Source organism: Colobus angolensis, unplaced genomic scaffold (genome assembly GCF_000951035.1).
Source record: "Colobus angolensis palliatus isolate OR3802 unplaced genomic scaffold, Cang.pa_1.0 Scaffold159, whole genome shotgun sequence".
NCBI classification, from domain to species: Eukaryota; Metazoa; Chordata; class Mammalia; order Primates; family Cercopithecidae; genus Colobus; species Colobus angolensis.
The window spans coordinates 7008903-7029901 of NW_012114699.1; positions in this window are offsets into that span (position 1 = coordinate 7008903).

Genomic DNA, 20999 nt, shown 5'->3' on the forward strand with positions numbered 1-20999 from the left:
TGGTACCATTCCTTCTGAAACTATTCCAATCAATAGAAGAAGAGGGAATTCTCCCTAACTCATTTTACGAGGCCAACATCATCCTGGGATGACAGCACATGGTTGAAAACACTTGTTTTACATAAACATGTCCTAAGTGAAACATCTCTAAGAATAACATGTAAACATTAACAGGGAAGATACTTACCTTCTTCGTCTAAATTGGCCTAAATCTAATCCATTCCAATACATATGAGCTGAGAATTTCAATATGTATTATTTCCTTATGACCACAGATCATGCACAGCAGACCTACATTCTTTTTTTTTTTTTTTATTATACTTTAAGTTCTAGGGTACATGTGCATAACGTGCAGGTTTGTTACATATGTATACTTGTGCCATGTTGGTGTGCTGCACCCATCAACTCGTCAGCACCCATCAATTCATCATTTATATCAGGTATAACTCCCCAATGCAATCCCTCCCCCCCCCCATGATAGGCCCCAGTGTGTGCAGCAGACCTACATTCTTATGCTTAGGGTAGCATTCCTAATCTTAGTACATAAAATAGGGGCATTCTTAAAGTTTTTAATGAAGTGAAATGGGAGAGATAGAATAGGATTTTTCAGCTTACTTTCACTATACCACTAGACCAAGAAATATCTTTTTGGTGCCAATTGTGTGCTTGTTGCACATTCTATGAATTGAACAGGCATATGTGTGAATGTGTGAGTATGCTACTCCCCTGAACCTCTCTTTGTTCATGTTTGATCCATCCAGCCCCAGAGTTGCGGTTCATCAAATTCACCTTCTTATCCTTGCTTGGTCCACGTTGCAGCTCTCAGGTGGCCAGGTCATTTCTTTGGGTAGCATGGCCAACTTAATAGTCTTATTACTCCCAGGAAAATAAAGAGACACATCCAAAGCACCCTGGCTCAACCGCCTAAGGGGCAGGAATCTCACCCCTGAGCCAGGTCTGCTGTGGTCTGCAAAGGGATTTCCCTTGATGGCTTCCCATTATGGAGTAGGTTTGTGATATTCAATGCTTTTCCTGTTTTGTCTGGACCTCCTGAGGCTCCCCAACCTACCCCCCAGCTCCCTTGCCCAAAGGGCCAATACTCTCTTTTAACAATAACTTTGGACCCCTGTAAAACCCGAGATTAACTGAGATTGAAAGTCATAGAAGAGAAACAGGCAAAGAGGGAGACTGACTAATGTCAAGAGATGATGGCTGGCTTTCTGATTCACAGATTTATTTTCTCACAACATATTTGAAAAAAAACCTTAATATATTATGTTTTCAATGAATACTTTTTCCTGACAGGGATTTTGATGAACAGATTTCTATGGACATGTTCTACAGGGAGACCTGCTTTAGTATCATTATCCAGAAATATTCATTAAAATCTACTTATGAGGCGGGGCGTGGTGGCTCACGCCTGTAATCCCAAAACTTTGGGAGGCTGAGGCAGCTGGATCGCTTGAGGCCAGGCATTTGAGAACAGCCTGGCGAACATGATGAAACCCCGTCTCTAATAAAAATGCAAAAAATTAGCCAGGTGTGGTGGCTTGCGCCTGTAGTCCCAGCTACTCGGGAGGCTGAGGCAAGAGAATCGCTTGAACCCAGAAGGCAGAGGTTGCAGTGAGCCAAGATCATGCCACTGCACTCCAGCCTGGGTGACAGAGTGAAACGCCATCTCAAAAAAAAAAAAAATCCACTTATGGTACTAGATGGCGTACAAACATGTTAGAAAGTGTTAGAGTAGGAAAAGATTAATAACATGCAGACTAATGAACAAATATTGAGCATATATATATATATAATAATTCATTCAACAAATCAATACTATTGAGTGTTTACTATGTGCCAGGCACTGTATGGTCATTCCAATATAGTGTAGGAAGTCCTATAATAAAGGGGTATGTATAATGCTTCATAAACAGTGACAGAGGGTGTCTACACAGATTGTGAGGAAGGTTCTCTGGAAGAGGTGACATGAACTGAATGAATCTTAAAGGATAACAAGCTTTAAAGAGGCACACTCAAGTTCTAGATAAATGAAATAGTAAGGGCAAAGACCCTGAGGTGTAAATAACATGATATGTTTAGGGAATTGAATGTCATTCAGTATCTCTGGAGCACAGAATACATGTAGAATTGTCTAGAGATTAGGCAGGCAAGGTAGGCAGTGGCCCCAAATTTTAAGGTGTATTTTGTGCCTCACTGGGAGTCCCTGGAGGGTTTGAAACAAAGCAATGACAGCAAGGAATAAGGACCTAGTATGATATGTTAATATCCATTTTACAAGTAGGTTTTGAAGAATACCAACAAATAATAATTTTCTTTTTCTGTCTGAAAATATATCTGCAGCTCAGAGAATTGTTTCTTCTCATGATTCATCAAATAAGTCAGTGTCTAATTCGGATTAGAACATAGAATAGAATATTGTGATATCTAGAAAAGGGCTATATCTAATTTGGTATTTAATAAGATCAGAAAATCACAATTTTAATTCATCATTATTGAATAATCATCCATAGATTCTTTCCTGCTGTGAGTCAGAGAGAGGAGACTAGGGAGTTTTGAGGAGATAGGTAGACATTGAATGATCAGAAACCTCTGATCAAGCAGGGCAAGCAGAAAGGACTCGCCTATCTACTCCACTCTTCTTACAATCCCATGCTCTTCCCAGCTCACTACAAAATAAATGTGGCTAAGTTGGATCAAGAGTGTAATATTAGAATCTGCGAGAACGTTCCAAAAATTATTAGCCCTAAATTATAAAACCAATCTCTCTTGACTTTTCAGACATCAAAACTGCCATCAAAATCACTGTCAAGAAAAAGTATGTATGATGAAATTAAGTACTTTTCTAATGTTATAAGAGAAAAATCTGTGACATTAGTCAGTCTCCCTCTTTGCCTGTTTCTCTTCTTTCACTTTCAACCTCAGTTAACTTTGGGTTTAACAGGGGTTCAAAGTTACTGTTAAAAGAGAGTATTGGCCCTTTGAGCAAGGTGTCCCAGAAGGGTTGGTTGGGGAGCCTTAGGAGGTCTAGCTAAAGCAGGAAAAGCATTGAATACCACAATCAGAATGCTCTGAAAAATAGAAAGTAGTATTACAAATTAAAGTCAGTTCAAAGTCAAGGTGAATTGGTATTTATTTTTCTCCCAATAAATATAAAGTGTATTGTGAGTAACCAATAAATTCCAATGATCTGTTTTAAAAGTTTTACTTAAATTCTATATAACTTTTTGAGTTTCTTTGTGTATGTTTTTACGTGTGTTTGGTTTTGAAAAGGAAGGAGCTGGAATTAATAGCACTCAAGCCTGAGAAATTAAGTGTGAAGATAATACTGTTGTGGTGGTTTTAGAGTATGTCCACAAATTCTTTGATACTTCTCTCTGCAAGGGTGGAGGTTAATTCTCTTCCTCTTGCGTGTGGGCTGGACCTAGTGACTTGCTTCTAATGAACAGCATATGGTGGAAAAGGTTGTGTGTAACTTCAGAGGTAAGGTCATAAGATCTACTGTGACTTCAACCCCTCTCTCAGAACACTAGCTCTGGGAGAAGCCAGCTGCCATAATCATGGGGCTACTCCAGAAGCCCTATAGAGTGGCCCATATGGTGAGGAACTGAAACCTCTTGCTAACAGCCAGCAAGGAATTGAGACCTTCTGCTAATAGCCCTGTGAGTCAAGCCTTCAGGTGACTGCAGGAAGCCAGGATGATATCTTGACTGTAACCTCCTGAGACACCCCAGGTCAGAACCATCTAGCCAAGCTGCTCTTGTATTCCGGACCACAGAAGCCATGAGGTCATTTTTTTTTTGTTTGTTTGTTTAAACTGCCAAGTTTTAGGGTAATTTGTTACTTAGTAATAGATATCTAATGGAACTTCTATAAACAATAAATACCTGTATGGTTTTTAGCAATTGGAGAATTAAATATCCTGAAGAACCTAAATGTGTAATACCTATTAGAAATACAATAGGAATATAATACAATACAAATACAATTATGGTGGAGAATGTCAGTGCACCTCATTGATGGCTGGACACATCTAGTAGACGTAAAAAAAGATAGTCTAGTAGACAGATCAGTAAAGACAGAGGTTAATTGAATAGTATAATCCATAAATATAACTTAATATTCATTTAGAGTTTTATATACTTTAAATAGAGAATATATATTTTTCGTGTGTCCATGAAACACTTTCAAATATCGATCACGTATTTAGCCACAAAGAAAACATTAACAACTTCGGTATGCTAGAGATTTCCAGGCTACATTCTCTGAAACTAATAAAAATAATGTGATGCAAAAGAATAATTTCTTGGAAATAAACAAACATACTATGGACAGCTCTTCGATCAAAAAAGAAATTAACAGGGGAAAGTATAATCTACCTGAAAAATTACACCTTATATCAAGATCTATGGGAAACAACAAAAGCTGTTTCCATGGGTGTTGATATAAAGTGTTCTTTTCATTGCTTCTCTCATGAGTCCCAGACCAGTTTCTCCAACTGCCTGTTTGACTATTCCACTTAGATGTCCTATTGGATGCCCACAGGCACCTTATACTCATACAAATATTCAAAGCTGAACTAAACCTTTTTCTTCCAAAAGTGTTCCCCTTGCTGTATTGCCTATCTACTGAATGACACCACTCTTCACTATCCACGTAGTTGCCCAGTCTAGGAATCTGGGTGTTGTCTTTAGCTCCTTCGTCGCTTATGTTCAATTGGACACCAAACCTCAGCCATTTGACCTCCTTAGTTGAAGTCAGATCTGGGCCCAGTTCTCTATCCTCATTGCCAATGCCTTTGTTCAGGACTCATTTCTCGCTTTGACTATTGTAATAGCTTCTTTAATTGTAGTAAGAAGCATGGTATTATGGTTAGGTTTGGTTGAGTAAGACCGACATGGGTTAAAACTCTGGCTTTGCCACATGCTGTGTGACTTTGGGCAAGATAATTTACCACCCTGAGACTTAGTTTGCTTATATATAGAATGATAGATAAAAATAATAGTGATTTCACTAAATTATTGGGAGAGTTAAGTGAGAGAATATAAAGGGTTTAGCATGGTATCTGGTACACAGTTAGTGTTCTATAAATGCTGTTATTATTATTATTGTTTATTTCCTCCAATTTCTTTACTTCTAATTCTATTTTACCTCTTCTGAAAGGGCAAATTCTGATTATATTATTTCCCATGCTTTTTTTTTTTTTTTTTTTAGACTGAGTCTCGTTGTATTGCCCAGGCTGGAGTGCAGTGGCGTGATCTTGGCTCACTGCAACCTCCACCTCCCAGGTTCAAGTGATTCTCGTGCCTCAGCCTCCCGAGTAGCTGGGATTACAGGGGCTACCACCATGCCCTGCTAAATTTTGTATTTTTAGTAGAAATGGGGTTTCACCATGTTGGCCAGGCTGGTCTTGAACTCCTGATCCACCTGCTTCAGCCTCCCAAAGTGCTGGGATTACAAGCGTGAGCCATCACACCTGGCCTGCTGATATTTTTCAATACTTGCCCTTGATTAACAGGATAAAAGGTAAATGCTTGTCATGGCCTACCAGAATCTTAATGATCCAGTCCTCCTCTACTAGTCAAGCTTCATCTTCTGCAATTCTCTGACTTGAACTTTCAGGTAAAATGGTTCTAAAACAATTTGTATTTCCACAAACACATCATGCTTTAATGTCTATATCTTGGTAAATGTATTCCCTTTTCCTGGAAGGTTCTCTCTACCACCTTCCATTTGTTTGCTTAGAAAATTCTTTTTTACCCTTCGTGTCTCAGCTCAATTGTGGTTTCTTCTGTAAAAGCTTCCTTGTGCTTCCACTAGATTTTGTACATATCTCCAGTATGCACTTATCATATTGGGTTGTAATTATTGACATGACTGTTCCCCACTAAACTGTAAAATTCCAGGGTAGGGAGCTGAAATGGATTTTCTGCTTTGTATGTTAAATAATTGGCACAGTGCCTGGCATGTGGCAGATGCTCAACAAAGGTTAGTTGAGTGAATGAATTAAGGGGTTGTAAGATGTACTTAATAATTGTTGCTAATATTTACCTGGTTCATAGCTAAAGCTTGGTTTCTTGGGCCTTTTTGCACTTAAATCAGCATGTGTCACCTACATATACCATAAGAAAAATTAAAAAAAAATAAACAAAAGCTCTCCAAGGAGATTTTAAATAATGTGAACATTGGGTATTTTTCACATTTAAAATATAAAAATTTCAGAAAGAGATTTAAGAACTTATTTCAAAAACTCATTTTTAATAAATATCCATGTTTTATATGACATATACTATTTGTAGAAATGAATCTGTAGGCCGGGCGCGGTGGCTCAAGCCTGTAATCCCAGCACTTTGGGAGGCCGAGACGGGTGGATCACGAGGTCAGGAGATCGAGACCATCCTGGCTAACACGGTGAAACCCCGTCTCTACTAAAAAATACAAAAAACTAGCCGGGCGAGGTGGCGGGCACCTGTAGTCCCAGCTACTCGGGAGGCTGAGGCAGGAGAATGGCATGAACTCGGGAGGCAGAGCTTGCAGTGAGATGAGATCCAGCCACTGCACTCCAGCCTGGGCGACAGAGCAAGACTCCATCTCAAAAAAAAAAAAAAAAAAAAGAAAGAAATGAATTTGTAGAACTCAAAGGTTCATATAATTCATTGGTATTCTAAAATTAACTAAGGAATCACCCTGATAAACATGGAAGGTAGTCAACTGAACAGCTAAAAAGAATATGTGTGGTTTTTAAACAAAGCTAAGTATAGGAGAGACATTTTTAAAGAACTGGAAGGCAGACAGCAGATTAGAATCTGACTCTTTGACTTGGCCAAGAACGAACTCTACTTGCTTTGGTAATCGTACAGGGAGATAAATGCAACAAAGTTGACTTTATTTTTTCTACATCTGAGAGCTGGACACAAGCCACCAGAAGTACATTTTCTAACACTGATAGGATGGGTGAAACAAATTGGAAAATAGTATTGTATTCTATTGTAATAAAGGTGTTTATGCTATTTCTCAAAATAATGAGATATTTGTGACCATTTGATGTACTTATTTTGTCCAGCATATTTCAAAGTCTCCTTTAAAAACTGGTGGTCTAAATTTGTTTATTGATACTTTTTGGTAAAAATAAGTAATATTAGGTTTGCCATCCATGTTAAAATAAGGGGACACTTTTTCCTGGGTCTGTGTTGAGGCCAGTGAAAAAAATTAACTCCTGATGTGCAACTACTAAACTATCTCAAAGTAGTTAAATTTTTTCCTTTAGACACTGAACATATTGATTATGCATGTTGACTTAGTAGCACAATGCTTTGCATATAGCAGGTGTTTTATAAATATTTGTTTATACAGAGAAGCATATTATGGCAGACATGCTATGTTTTAGCCATTACACATAAGCAAGTCTGTCACTTACTATGCAATTAACAGAGGATATGCCAATGACATTTTCTACTTTAGTTATATAGAATTCTTTTGGAAAGACTTCAGTAAATTACCTGCTTGATGACATCTCTCTCAAACCATGTTACCTTTTCAGAACAGCAAAATCAGTTAATACAGTGCTAACAGAGCCAACAATGTGGATTTGATTCCAAAAATAATCAGTTGGTATCCCACAGAGAGAATCTATGCTGTGACTAGGGGCTATACCATGAGTATCTGCTGCTAACTTTCCAGCAGTAGATGACTAATGACTGTTAATAAAGGGGACAGAATGAGACAATATGGCTGTCTCTGCACAACCCATCAGCACTAGAAGACAAGTGATTCACAAAAACCCAATTTGATGCTTCATCTTCAGGGCACTAGTATGCATCTTGAAGTTCATGTAGCTCACCAGTTAGCCTACAACCTAAGGGCTATTAAGTGGGAACACTCAAGTTGCTTCAGGAAATTACTATTAAGAATCAAGGCAAATATAACATTCAAATTTGGGATCTGTCTAATAAATCTCAGGCCCCCCATTTTTCTTTTTCTAACTGACAAATTGTTACTGGTATTCCCTACACTTACAGCTTGGTAACACTAACATAACTTGATAGCCACCAATGTCAGTAGATAGCAGTAGTCAGTAGTAGATAGCAATGTCAGTAGTAATAGCACAGGGCTATTACTGGGGTTTGCATTTCAATTTTTGTAAAACCTTACTTTAGGATGGTTAATTTCAGGGAATAAGTCTGTTCTAAATTGTCATTTAATGAATGAAGTTGTTTTATACCAATCTTGATCATAATTTCATACTTCATTTGTTCTGTCTACATCTGGTACAAAAGAAATGTTACTTGCCTCTTGTCTCAGAGTATCTGGTAAAGATTGTCTGGGGACATTTGTTGTTTTAGCAGAAACAACTGAAGTATGAAGTGAGGCACTTTTTATTCCTGGGGAAAAGAAGAGGTACTATTAAATTGAGAAAATGATATAGTTCTCCTTCCTGGGCTGCCATAATGTCTAGAATTACCATAGTCAAGGATGTATTTATTCCGGTTAAGGCAGTAGCTCCAAGGATAAGATGACTTGATGAGGTTTTTAAATTTCCCCTGCCTACAAACTTCTAATGGCTTGCCACTTATCTCAGGGATGAGTCTGAACTCCCTAACTTCTGGCTGTAACTTCCTTTGCTAGCTTTATCTCCCTCCCAACAAGAATGAAATATTTTGCACTTTATTCAGTAGCCAAGAGCTACCACTGAGGACTTTTGAGTAGAGAGATTATATGCCCAAAGCTGTATTTTGGAAAGATTACGTTCACAGCAAAACATAGAGTAGGTTAAAAGGAAGAAAAAGAACACATAATGGAGTACTATTCAGTCATAAAAAGAATGAGATTCAGTCATTTGCAATAACATGGATGGGACTGGGGGTCATTATGTTAAGTGAAATAAGCCAGGTACAGAAAAACAAACATTACATGTTCTCACCTATTTGTGGTATATAAAAATCAAAACAATTTAACTCATGGACATAGAGAGTAGAAGGATGGGTGACCATTTATCAGAGGCTGGGAAAGGTAGTGGGGGTGGCTAGAGGGGAGGTGGGGCTGTTTAACGGGTACAAAAAATAGAATGAAAAAATAGGCCTAGTATTTGTCAGCACAAAAGGGTGATTATAGTTAATAATAACTTAATTGTACATTTTAAAATAACTTAGAGTGTAATTGGATTGTTTACAACTCAAGGATAAATGCCTGAGAGGATGGATACCCCATTGTCCATGATGTGCTTATTTCACATTGCATGCTTGTATCACAACATCTAATGTACCCCATAAATATATACACCAACTATGTGCCCACAAAAATTAAAAAAGAAAAAGAAAATGAAAAGGAAAAGGAAACATTTTACTGAAAGAAAGGAATAAGAAGAGATTGGAGGCAAATTATTGTAATCATTAAGGGCAGGGATAACATGAATGGAAAGGAAAGGTAAATTACACAGAATGTGGCAATTTTAAGATGTAAAATATGAGCAATGGGAAAAAGTGAAAGATGAGCAAAGTTTTGTGCCTAGATAAAAAAGGAGGAAGTGAGAACAGGTTTTGGGGTGATTGGAAGATGATGAATTTTGCTTTGTGCATATTAGATTTAAAGTGCTCAATGACCACCCAGGTGGTGATGTCCTAGTGTGCTTGGTGGCCGTGGGTGTGTGTAGAATATGCATGGGAATCTTCTGTAGGGACTAGCAGAGACTTAGCTAACCTCTAGTCCAGCCTTACTGAGATGGGAAGCAGGATGTATTTTCATGTCTGAGGAGAAGAATGGCAGTAGAAGGTAGGGACCTTCTTGGGGAGAATTTTCTGCACTGGGACTCCAAATCATACTGTGTTATGAACTTACTCTGCCTATCACTAAGGGCAGCCATTGCAGGAGCTCTAACTTCTCCACACTTTGCAAATCCCAAAGGGCCTATTCAGCTAAAAACTCACCCCAATATGTAAGATAATAACATTCATAATCATGAATATTTTTAAAATCTTCCTTTACTAAAAACTAAGCACAGATTTTATAATCAGGAAAATAACCGGCTGTATGACAAAACTAATTATTTAATTGAAAAACTACAGAAAAACTATGAATATTGTTTTATTTCTTACCTCCTTCATTTGAAGGACATGACAGTTTAGTCATTTCTTTATCTTTCTATTTTATTTATTTATTTATTTATTTTTAAATTTTTTTATTTTTTTTTTTTGAGACGGAGTCTCGCTCTGTCGCCCGGGCTGGAGTGCAGTGGCCGGATCTCAGCTCACTGCAAGCTCCGCCTCCCAGGTTTACGCCATTCTCCTGCCTCAGCCTACCGAGTAGCTGGGACTACAGGCGCCCGCCACCATGCCGTTTTTTTTGTATTTTTTAGTAGAGACGGGGTTTCACAGTGTTAGCCAGGATGGTCTCGATCTCCTGACCCCGTGATCCGCCCATCTCGGCCTCCCAAAGTGCTGGGATTACAGGCTTGAGCCACCGCGCCCGGCCGTTTCTTTATCTTTCTATATCGTTTAGTATTCCAGATAAAAGCATTCATTAGTAATTAAGCTTCTATTATTATTTTTTCACCCTGTATGGGGTATCTGATAATTAAGCTCCTAAAAGAGACTTTTGCCTATTCTACAGGCATCAAATTAATATAATATCTTCCCCTCATCCCCTACCTCTCTCCTAAGCACTGGTCTCAATGCTAATACATATTATCAACCACTTGCTGGACATCTTTCACCGACACCTAAACTTAACTAGCTCATTATGTACCCATGTACCCACATCTTTCCAAATTCGCTTCCCTTCCTGTAGTTCGTATCTTAGTTAAAGGCGTGGTGATTCACCCAGTCCTCCATTCTAAAAGTTTAGAGTTGCCCCGTTTATTTCATTAAGGCCATTCCAATTCAATCTAATGCTTATTGAGCACACTGCTTAGACCTGAAAAATTATATTTAATTCCTGACCTCAAGAAGCTTATCATCCAGTAGAACAGTCAGAAAAATATGACACAGTAGAATGAGTTCTGAGACAGAGGTAAGCCTAAGCACCATGGAAGCACAAAGAAAAGACACCCTACTTTGTGAAAAACCTATATACAAAAACTGAATAATGCAGTAATAATAATAATCCTCATCATTGATATGGTTTGGCTGTGTCCTGACTCAAATCTCCCCTTGAATTGTAATAATCCCTATGTGTCAAGGTGGAGAGAATTGAATCATTGGGGCAGTTTTCCCCATACTGTTCTTGTGGTAGTGAATAAATCTCATGAGATCTGATGGTTTTATAAATGGGAGTTCCACTGCACAAGCCCTCTTGCCTGCCACCATGTAAGATGCGCCTTTATTTCTCCTTTGCCTTCTGCCATGATTGTCAGACCTCTGCAGCCACGTGGAACTGTGAGTCCATTAAACCTCTTTCCTTTATAAATTACTCAGTCTCAGGTATGCCTTTATTAGCAGTGTTAGAACAGACTAATACAATCATCATCAATCTCCCTCTCACTGACTCCACACATCTATTAAGTCACCAACTCCAGACACAGTCTAACTCCAAAATATCTTGAATCTATATCTTCCCTTTCACCCTCATGCTGCTGCCTGTTTGGTCCCTTATCATTTTTATCTGAACTATCCCAGTAGACTATTATGAGTAATGCTGCTATGAACATTGGTGTTTGATTCTTTATGTGGATGTATAATTTCACTTCTATTGGGCACATACCTAGGAGTGTAATGACTCTCAAGTGTAACTTGATTACACTTGAGAGATGCAAGTGTAACTTAATTTGCCAAACTATTTTCCACAGTGGTTGTATCATGTTTACATCTCCATCAGCTGTATAAGAGAGTTCTAGGTGCTCTTCGTCTTTGCAAATGCTTGGTATGAACAAGTATATCCTAGCCATTTCACTGAGTGTGTAGCGGTATCTCACAGTGGTTTAATCTGTATTTCCCTGATGACTAATAATGTTGAACAGCTTTTCATGTGTTTATTTGCCATCTGTATGTTTTCTTCAGTGAAATGCCTGTTTGCCCATTTTTATGGGATTGTCCTGCCTTTTGCCCACTTTATGACATTGCTGTAAAAATATTATATATATTTTATATTCTACATCTTTTTACAATGAGAATGCTTTCTAAATGTAGGCCAGGAGGCCCATATTTTCCTGTGCTTACTTTTGGGGCTTGACAGATGTGAAATAACCATTGTGCAACAGGGCTATTATTTCAAAAATTTTGTATCATTTCTAATTCTTGACTCCTTCAGTACTCTTTATCCTAGTCTTCCATAGGCATCTACAGGTTTGGTAGTGGAGGTAGGGGAAGTAGAGTAGAGAAGACTACTCAAGAATGTGTAACAGGAGGAACTCCATGATAAGCACCAAGGTAATATTCAGCACCTCTCATCCCAAAATAGGATGACACAACAAGACAGCTCTCTTGTAAGCTATGCAATTGTCTCAAGAATTTCCCTAAATTTTTACCCTGTTTTGTGTAACAAGAACCTGGAATGCTTAGCTCCTAGAGATAGACTTGCCACCATTAAAGGTTATCTGGGGTCAGGAAGAAGGGGTATATGACCTAGGAGAAAGGTACCAAAGAAAGATCACTCGTTTAGAAGCTCAGAGATAGTAGGAAGATGGAAGGGTGGTGGCAGAGAGAGACTGGAGAGCAAATAAATCAGATGTGGCTTCACATTTGCCTTATTCTGGGTCTTGGTTGCTTTAGATAATTGAAGTTAACATGGAGAGCAAACAAGGGGAACTACAGCTCCACTCTCCATTTAAGACTCCAGGAAGACAGATCTTAGGTTCCCCCAATCCTTGCTTCCTCCTTTTCCTCACCTGGGCCATGGCCTAGCAACTTGGCAGTATAGTGCCATCAGGCCCAGCAAGGTTCTCTCAAGGTTTTGGTTTCTTAAGCCACTCTTGGTTCCCATGTGGTATAGTCATGGTCCAGAAAGGGCTGAAAGTCTAGCTGGGGAGCTGGCCAGGGGGAGTCACTGTGGTGGAATTGAGAGGACTCTACCCTGAGTGTTATAGAGGAGCCAACCAGAATTGGGGTGGGGGATAGACAAGAAAGCCAGAGGGCTCTACTAAGCCCAGAGAGACCAGAGCATGACTCAGTACACTAGTGGCAGACTTCAATTTTGAATGCCAATAGGCCAAGCACTATCTGAGTAGAGACAGAAACATCCATCTGGAGACCACAGGAGGCAGAGGACATTTCATCTAAGCACCCTGACTTTGTTCTGCCTTTATGTGGTCATGGAAGCCAGTGCTTCTCAAACTTGAACATGCATACCCACACTGGGATCTTGTTAAAATGCAGATTCTGATTCCGTAGGGCTGGGGTGAGGCCTGATAATCTGCATTTCTAATAAGCACCTAGATGATGCCCATGTGGCTGACGCTTAGAGGAGTAAGAATGTAAGTCAAACCTCTTACCTCAGACACATGGACGCCATCTTTGGAAAAGAAGCAGTAAAATGGGGAAGCTCCCTGAAAGTCTGAGCCATTCTGGGGGCCCCGCAAAGGCAGAATCTAAAGGAGTATGTTAGGAAAATCAATGACTGAGCTAGAAAGCAAAACAAGGAAGACACTTCAATTCAACAAATAGTGTCAGCCCTACATGTGTTCAGGCAGCCTACTAAAGAAGTGGGTTGAAATGCTAAATGACAGCTACTACTCAGGTGGGGTTTTCTAAAAGGAACAGGGGAACAAGAGTGGACAATACTGAGGACACACTCCACTGCTGCAGAAAAATATGTGGCAGAATAAAATATTTCTGCTGCCAGTGAGGTGACTGACATAAATTACTTTTGGGCCCAAAAGGTCCCAAGCCAAAGGAAGGGCAGGGTTTTGAGCAAGACCCATGTCTTGGTCCTCACTAGGTCTCTAGTGCTGTGGCTCCATTCAGCAATCTGCAAGGATAGTTCTCCAGGTGGAATAAATGAGATGCAGGTAAAAAACTTCCTTAGGAGGTGGAACTGCTGAACAAGGGGTGGCAGCAGCAGTAGCAGCAGCTAGTGAGGCACAGGCTGAAAAAAATGCCTCAGGATCTTTTTGGGAATGGGGAAGTTGTGGAGAGATCAGAAGCAGGGGCTGTGGAAACATCAGGGCTCTGATCGTGCTTGGAGAGTTGTCAACTGCAAAATATGGACTGCCCTGCTCATGGAAGTGTGGAGGCAGTGACACCAATTGAGTAATTAGGGCGTCTAATGCAGATGGCAAGAGAAGCTGTAGGACTGTTGGTTAGCATTACTCAAAATCCATCATTTGATAGACGATAATAGAGGATTTATCTGCATGATAAGCAGGTCATTACCAAATCCACTCTTTCCACAAATTACTCATTTCTAATAATAACATTTCAATTACATTTTTGTCCTTGGTGTGGTTTCTGATCAATGGGAGTGTCACTCATTTTCTCTCTCTTCGAAGGAGTTGCTTAAAGAAACATAATGAAACATTTATTTTTAATAGTGAGGATGACAAAAGTATCCCAGATAGATTCTATTTATCCTTCCATGCCCAATAAGAGGAGAGCCATATGCCAATCCACATATAGGGGTTGTGAGGGAGGAAATGGGAGATGACAGGCAGTGGTTCTCGATGGGAGGTAATTTTGTTCTCCAGGGGACATTTGAAAATGTCTGGAGATATTTTTGATTGTCACAAATGGTGGATGTTATGTTTTTGACATGGGTAGAGGCCAGGGATGCTACTAAACATTCTACCATGCACAGGATGGCCCTCCACAATGGATTCTGTGGCCCCAAATGTTAATAGTGCCAAGGTTGAGAGACCCTGGGGTAGAGACATGTGATGGGAAGGAAAGACAATTACCTTTATACTATCTTGTCTAATTAAAGCTAGTTTGGCTCTAACTAGCCAGAATTGCCTTCTGGGAGAAGGGAACAACTACTTTCTGTTCCATGAGAACATGGCCTGCCTCTGTGTGGGAGGCAGACCAGCGTAATGACTGTGTTGGAGATCCTCCAAGCTAGTGGCAATGACAATTCTTGGTTGTTCCTCACAGCTTGGCAGAGGCAACCATATAACCATATACATAGACCACATCTGGGAAAAAGGTGATTACAGCTCCTGTTTTTAACCATTTAGATTGACAAAAGGATTCCTAACTGCATGTGTGCTAATTGAGTTTTCATGAGAGTTTTAAGATGTATGTCCCTTGTGTCTGCATGGTAGAAGATGACAGCCTTGTTATAATGGATATGAGTCAATTGCATATGTGAAATCGATATCCTCACTCTTCTGTCACCTCTATAATATAGTGAACTTAAATTCATTTATATTTTCTTTTTCAAAAAGGATTTGAGGCCGTTCTGGTATAAGATGCCTACTTGATGCTTTCTTTCTACTAGAAGTGGAAGTTAACAGTTGAAGGTTAAGAGCCGTATGGCTGCTTACATGATCATGGAGGAGGCGGAACATTATAGCCTCATTATTTCACTGAACTGAACTATAAGCTTGCCTTATTGACTCTTCCTTTATAAAATTTTCATTCCTTCTTCCCTATCATATTGTCTATTCTTATCAGCACCTTCAGTACCTCTTTTTTTTTTTTTTTTTTTTGAGACAAAGTCTCGCTCTGTCACACAGGCTGAGTGAGTGCAGTGGTGCAATCTTGGCTCACTGCAGCCTCTGCCTCCAGGGCTCAAGCAATTCTCCTGTATCAGCCTCCTGAGTAGCTGGTACTACAGGCACATCACTGCACCTGGCTAATTTTTATATATTTCTTTTGTAAAGATGGGGTTTCACCATGTGGCCCAGGCTGGTGTCGAACTCCTGACCTCAAGTGATCTGCCTGGCCCAGCATCCGAACATGCTGGGATTACAGGTGTGAGCCATTGCGACCGGCCAACCAGCACCTCTTTTTAAAACATTCTTTTACACATATCCTCCCTTATTTAATTTTTAAAAATTTTCAGCTCTTTTTCTCTTTCTCCATCCTTCTCCCTCCCTCTTTTTCTTCCTTCTTCCCTCTTTCTTTTACTTTATTTTTCCATCTTTTGCTCTGTATTTTCTTTGTTGATTCCTCCTTTTAGAACTTATTTTTTCTTTGTTTTCTTTCTTGTTTTCATTATTTCTTGCAGTGACATTTCTTATGGACTCTTGTTTGTCAAACATCTTTCTTTCTTTCTCTCTCTCTTCCACTCTTTCCTTCTCTCTCTTTCTCTTTAATGCACTATAATTTTTGTAATTTTTTTACTCTCTCCTTTTCACCCTCCCCTCTCAAATTTATTTTATCATTGACTTCTCCTTTCAAAACTTCTCCTTTTCTCTTTTGTGCAAATTCTTCCTTCAGGCTTCTTGCATTTAAGATTGTTCTTTTTTATTCTATTTCTGTCTTTCTTTCTTTTTCCTTTTTCTCTTTTTAAATGCACTTTGTTCTTACTGGCCCCTTTCTGCTTGTGAAACTTTCTCTTATTTTTTTCCTTCTTGATTTTACTTTCTTATTAACTAAGTGTTCTTTTTAAACATCTTATTTCTGTCTTTATTTCTTACTCTTTCCTCCCTTCATTCTTTCCTTCCCTTATTCCCTTTCTCTTTTTCTTGCTCACTTTTCTTTATTTCTGTTTCTCCTCCGTTCCTGTCTGCATGCATGCCCACCTTTCTTCCTTCCCTCCTCTCTTCCTTCTGCCTTTTCTGCCTTTCTTCCTCACTTTTGCCTTTATTCCTTCCTCCCTTCCTACCCTCTCCTATATTCCCTCTTTCTTTCACTCTCTAGTTACTGACTCCTTTAAAAATGTTTTTCATTTCCTCTCTTTTTCTTCTTATATCTTTATTTTTTAAGTACTTTTTTTTTTTTTTTTGACAGAGTCTCCCTCTGTTGCCCAGGCTGGTGTGCAGTGGCGCAATCTTGCTCACTGCAGCCTCCACTTCCTGGGTTTAAGCAACTCTCCTGCCTTAGCCTCCCAAGTAGCTGGGACTACAGATGCATGCCACCATGCCCAGCTAATTTTTTTTTTTTTTTCGTATTTTTAGTAGAGACTAGGTTTTACCATGTTAACCAGGATGGTCTTGATCTCCTGACCTCATGATCCGCCTGCCTCGGCCTCCCAAAGTGCTGGGATTACAGGCGTGAGCCACCACGCCCGGCCTAAGTACCGACTTTTTAATCGAATTCTTTTTCTCTCTCTTTGCCCGTCTTACAACTCTTTCCCTCCCTTCCTATCTAGCTGTCATCCATCTGTCTATCTTACCTTATTGTCACATTTTAACTGACTTCTTCCTTATAGATTGGTCTTTCCCTACTGTCCACTGTTGTATTTTTCTTACTAGCTTCTCTTTTTCAAATCTCTCTGTGTCTCACATTTTCTCTTTTTAAAAATTTTACATAGTCTTTCCTACAGATTCATCAATGTAAACTTCTTTTTCTTTCCACTCCTTCCCTTTTTATCTTGCCCCTTCCTTCTTTCTTTTCTTCCTTCTTTTATTACATTTTTCTGTCTTTTCTCATTCTATTTAAGTCACTCTCCCTTTCTCTACTCTTACTCTGCCTACATTCCTTCACTTCAGCTTTGCTCCCTCTTTCCCTCCCTCCCTTGCTTTCTTCCTTTCATTTGCTTACTGGTTCCTGTTTATATTTATATTTTTATTTTTTTGAGACAGAGTCTGGCTCTGTCGCCCAGGCTGGAGTGCAGTGGCCGGATCTCAGCTCACTGCAAGCTCCGCCTCCCGGGTTTACGCCGTTCTCCTGCCTCAGCCTCCCGAGTAGCTGGGACAACAGGCGCCCGCCACCTCGCCCGGCTAGACTGCTTCCTGTTTTTAAACATTTTTCTTTTCATCTGTGTCTTTATTTTGTTCTAATCCTCTCTCTTTGTATCTTTTTTTTTTTTTTTTGAAACGGAGTTTTGCTCTTGTTGCCCAGGCTGGAGTGCAGTGGTGCGATCTTTATCTCAGCACACTGCAACTTCTGCTTCCCGGGTTCAAGTGATTCTCCTGCCTCAGCCTCCTGAGTAGCTGGGATTATAGGCGCGTGTCACCATGCACGGCTAATTTTTGTATTTTTAGTAGAAAGGAGGTTTCACCATGTTGGTCAGGCTGGTCTCGAACTTCTGACCTCAGATGATCCACCCACCTCAGCCTCCCAAAGTGCTGGGATTACAATCATGAATCTTTGTATCTTTTTATACAGTCTTTTATATTGACTTACACCTTTAAAGTTCTATCTGTCTATCTACCTATCTGCTTACCTATGTATCCACCTAGCTAGCTATCAATCTTTATTTTACTATTTTTTAAAAAGTGACTTCTACCTTTCACATCTACTCCCCTTCAACACAATTGTACTTGATTTCTGGCTTCTCCCTCTTACTTCCATATTCCTTCTCTTAACTCTTTTCCCTATTGACTTATCATTTATACTCTTCTTTCTTTCTTACTTTCCATCCTCCTTCCTTCCTTCCTTCCTTTTGTTCCACTTTTACACTTTTACTACTACCTCCTCTTTTATATATTTATTTTGAGACAGGGTCTTTCTCTGTCACCCAGGCTGGAGGGCAGTGGCGTGATCACAGCTCACTGCAGCCTTGACCTCCTCGGCTCAAGCGATCCTCCACCTCAGCCTCTCAAGTAGCTGGGACTACAGACATGTGCCACTTTGCCCAGATAACTTTTTTTTTTTATTTTTTGTAAAGACAGGCTCTCACAATGCTGCCCACGTTGGCCTTGAACTCCTGGGCTCAAGTGATCCTCCTGCCTCGGCCTCCCAACGTGGGATTACAGGCGTGAGCCGCTGCATCTGGCCTGTACCTCCTCTTTTTAAACATGTTTCTTTTCTTCCCTCTCTCTTTTGGGCTACTCTCTCATTTTATCAGTTTAATATGGTCTTTTACTGACTTTTGCCTTTTAAGATCTGATCTATCTGTTTATCTATTTATCTATTCCCCCAATCTGTCTATATTCCTGCCTTATGCCTGCTATCCTTCCTGTCTATCTGTCACCCATTAATCTATCTTTATTTTGTGCTTTCAACTGACTTATTTTTAGATCTCTCTCCTGTCATCCAATTCCTCCCTTTCTTCTTTCCTCCTTTCTTCCTTCCTATACTTTTAACCTTTCTCTGTCTTTTCTTGTTCCATTTCTTTCACTAATTCTATCTCTGTATTTCTTTCTCTGCCTGTGTGCCTACATGATATTCCTTCCTTCCTTCTTTCCATTTCTCCATCCAAACTCCCACTCTCCTGTCTTCCTTCATTCATTTTCCCTTCATCCTTCCTTCTTTTTCCTCCCTTCCCTCCATCTGTCTTCTCTCTCTCATTCCTTCCTTTCTGTTCACTTTTATTCTCAACTGGTTCCTCTTTTAAAACTTTTTTACTTTCTCCCTCCCCACTTTCTTTCTAACTCTATCTTTTCCATATATTCTTTTTTTACTGGTTGCTGCTTTTTAAGTTCTATCTATCTATCTATCTATCTATCTATCTATCTATCTATCATCTGTCTATTCATCCATGTATTTACTTATCTATCATCCTACCTACGTATCTAACTATCTATTTAGCTATTATCTTTCTGTCTTTATGTTTATTTTCCTGTCTCCACCTTTAAAATCGGTTCCTTACCACACAATTGTATATATTTCCTTATTGGCTTCTCCCTTTCACTCCCATATTTTCTTTATTCCTTTAACTCTTTTCCCTGCTGACTCATCATTTATAAACAAACTTCCTTTCTTCTTTCCTTCCTTCCTTCCCTCCCTTCATCCCTCCTTCCTTCTGTCTTCCTTTTGTTTCTCCATCCATACTCCCTGATATTTTTCCCTCCTATCTTCACTCATTTCTCCCTCCTCCTTCTCACCTTTTTCTTCCTTCCCTCCCTTTTACTTTCTTTCTTCTCTCTATCATTCCTTCCCTCCTCCCACTGTTCTTTTATGCTCTTTCTATTGGCTCCTCTTTTTAAACAGTTTCCCCTTTCTCTCACTCTCATTCTATCCTTTTTATACATTCTTTTTACTCGCTTCTGCTTTTTATGTTTCATCTCTCTCTCTCTGTCTCATCCATCTACCTACCTGCCAGCCCATCTACCTGTCTATTATAGCTATCAATCATCTACTTTCTTTCTTTACATTTGTGTTTTATTTTCCTGTCTCCAAGTTTAAAATCTGTTTCTCCCAAACAATTGTACTTGGTTTTCTTATTGACTCATCTGTCTCATTCTTATATTCTTTCTTGCTTTAACTGTGTGTGCTGCTAACTCATCTTCTATGAATGTCCTATTTTTCTATTTATTTTTTAGGATCAGGGTCTTTCTCTGTCACCCAAGCTGGACTACAGTGGCACTATTATAGCTCACTGCAGCCCCAAACTTCTGGGTTCAAGTGATCCTCTCGCCTCAGCCTCCCAAAACACTGGGCTAATTTTTTTAAATATATATTTTTTAGAGACAGGGTCTTGCTATGTTGCCCAGATTGGTCTTGAACTCCAGGCCTCAAGCGATCCTCCTGCTTCCGCCCTTCATAAACTTTTTTCCTTGTTCCTAAGTTTGTTCTTTTCTTCCTTCCTCTCTCCCTCCCCCTCCCTCTTTCTCTCTTTTACTCTCTATTTTATTCTTATTATATCTTTTTTATCTTTTATTTACTAATTCCTTATTTTGTGACAATATGGTTTTCTACCTAGATCTGCTTTATTCCTTATATATTTTTTGTATTATGTTTTCTTTCTTGTTTCCTTCTTTAAGAAATTATTTCATTCTTTTTCTCTCTTGCTTTCATTATTTACTGTTGTGGCATTTTTTATTGACCCTTGTTTGTTAAACATCTTTCTTCTCTCCTTTCTCTATCATTTTTGTAGTCTTTTCTTACTTGCTGTTCTTTTTTACATCTCTTAAATTTATTTTATTATTGGCCTTTCCTTTTAAAACTTTTCTTTTTCTGTTTCTTTTTTGTGTTAAGTCTTCTTACAGGTTACTTGTTTTTAAACTTTTCTTGTGCTCTGTCTTTATTTCTGTCTTTCCTTTTCTTTTTTCTTTTTATTTATTTATTTATTTATTT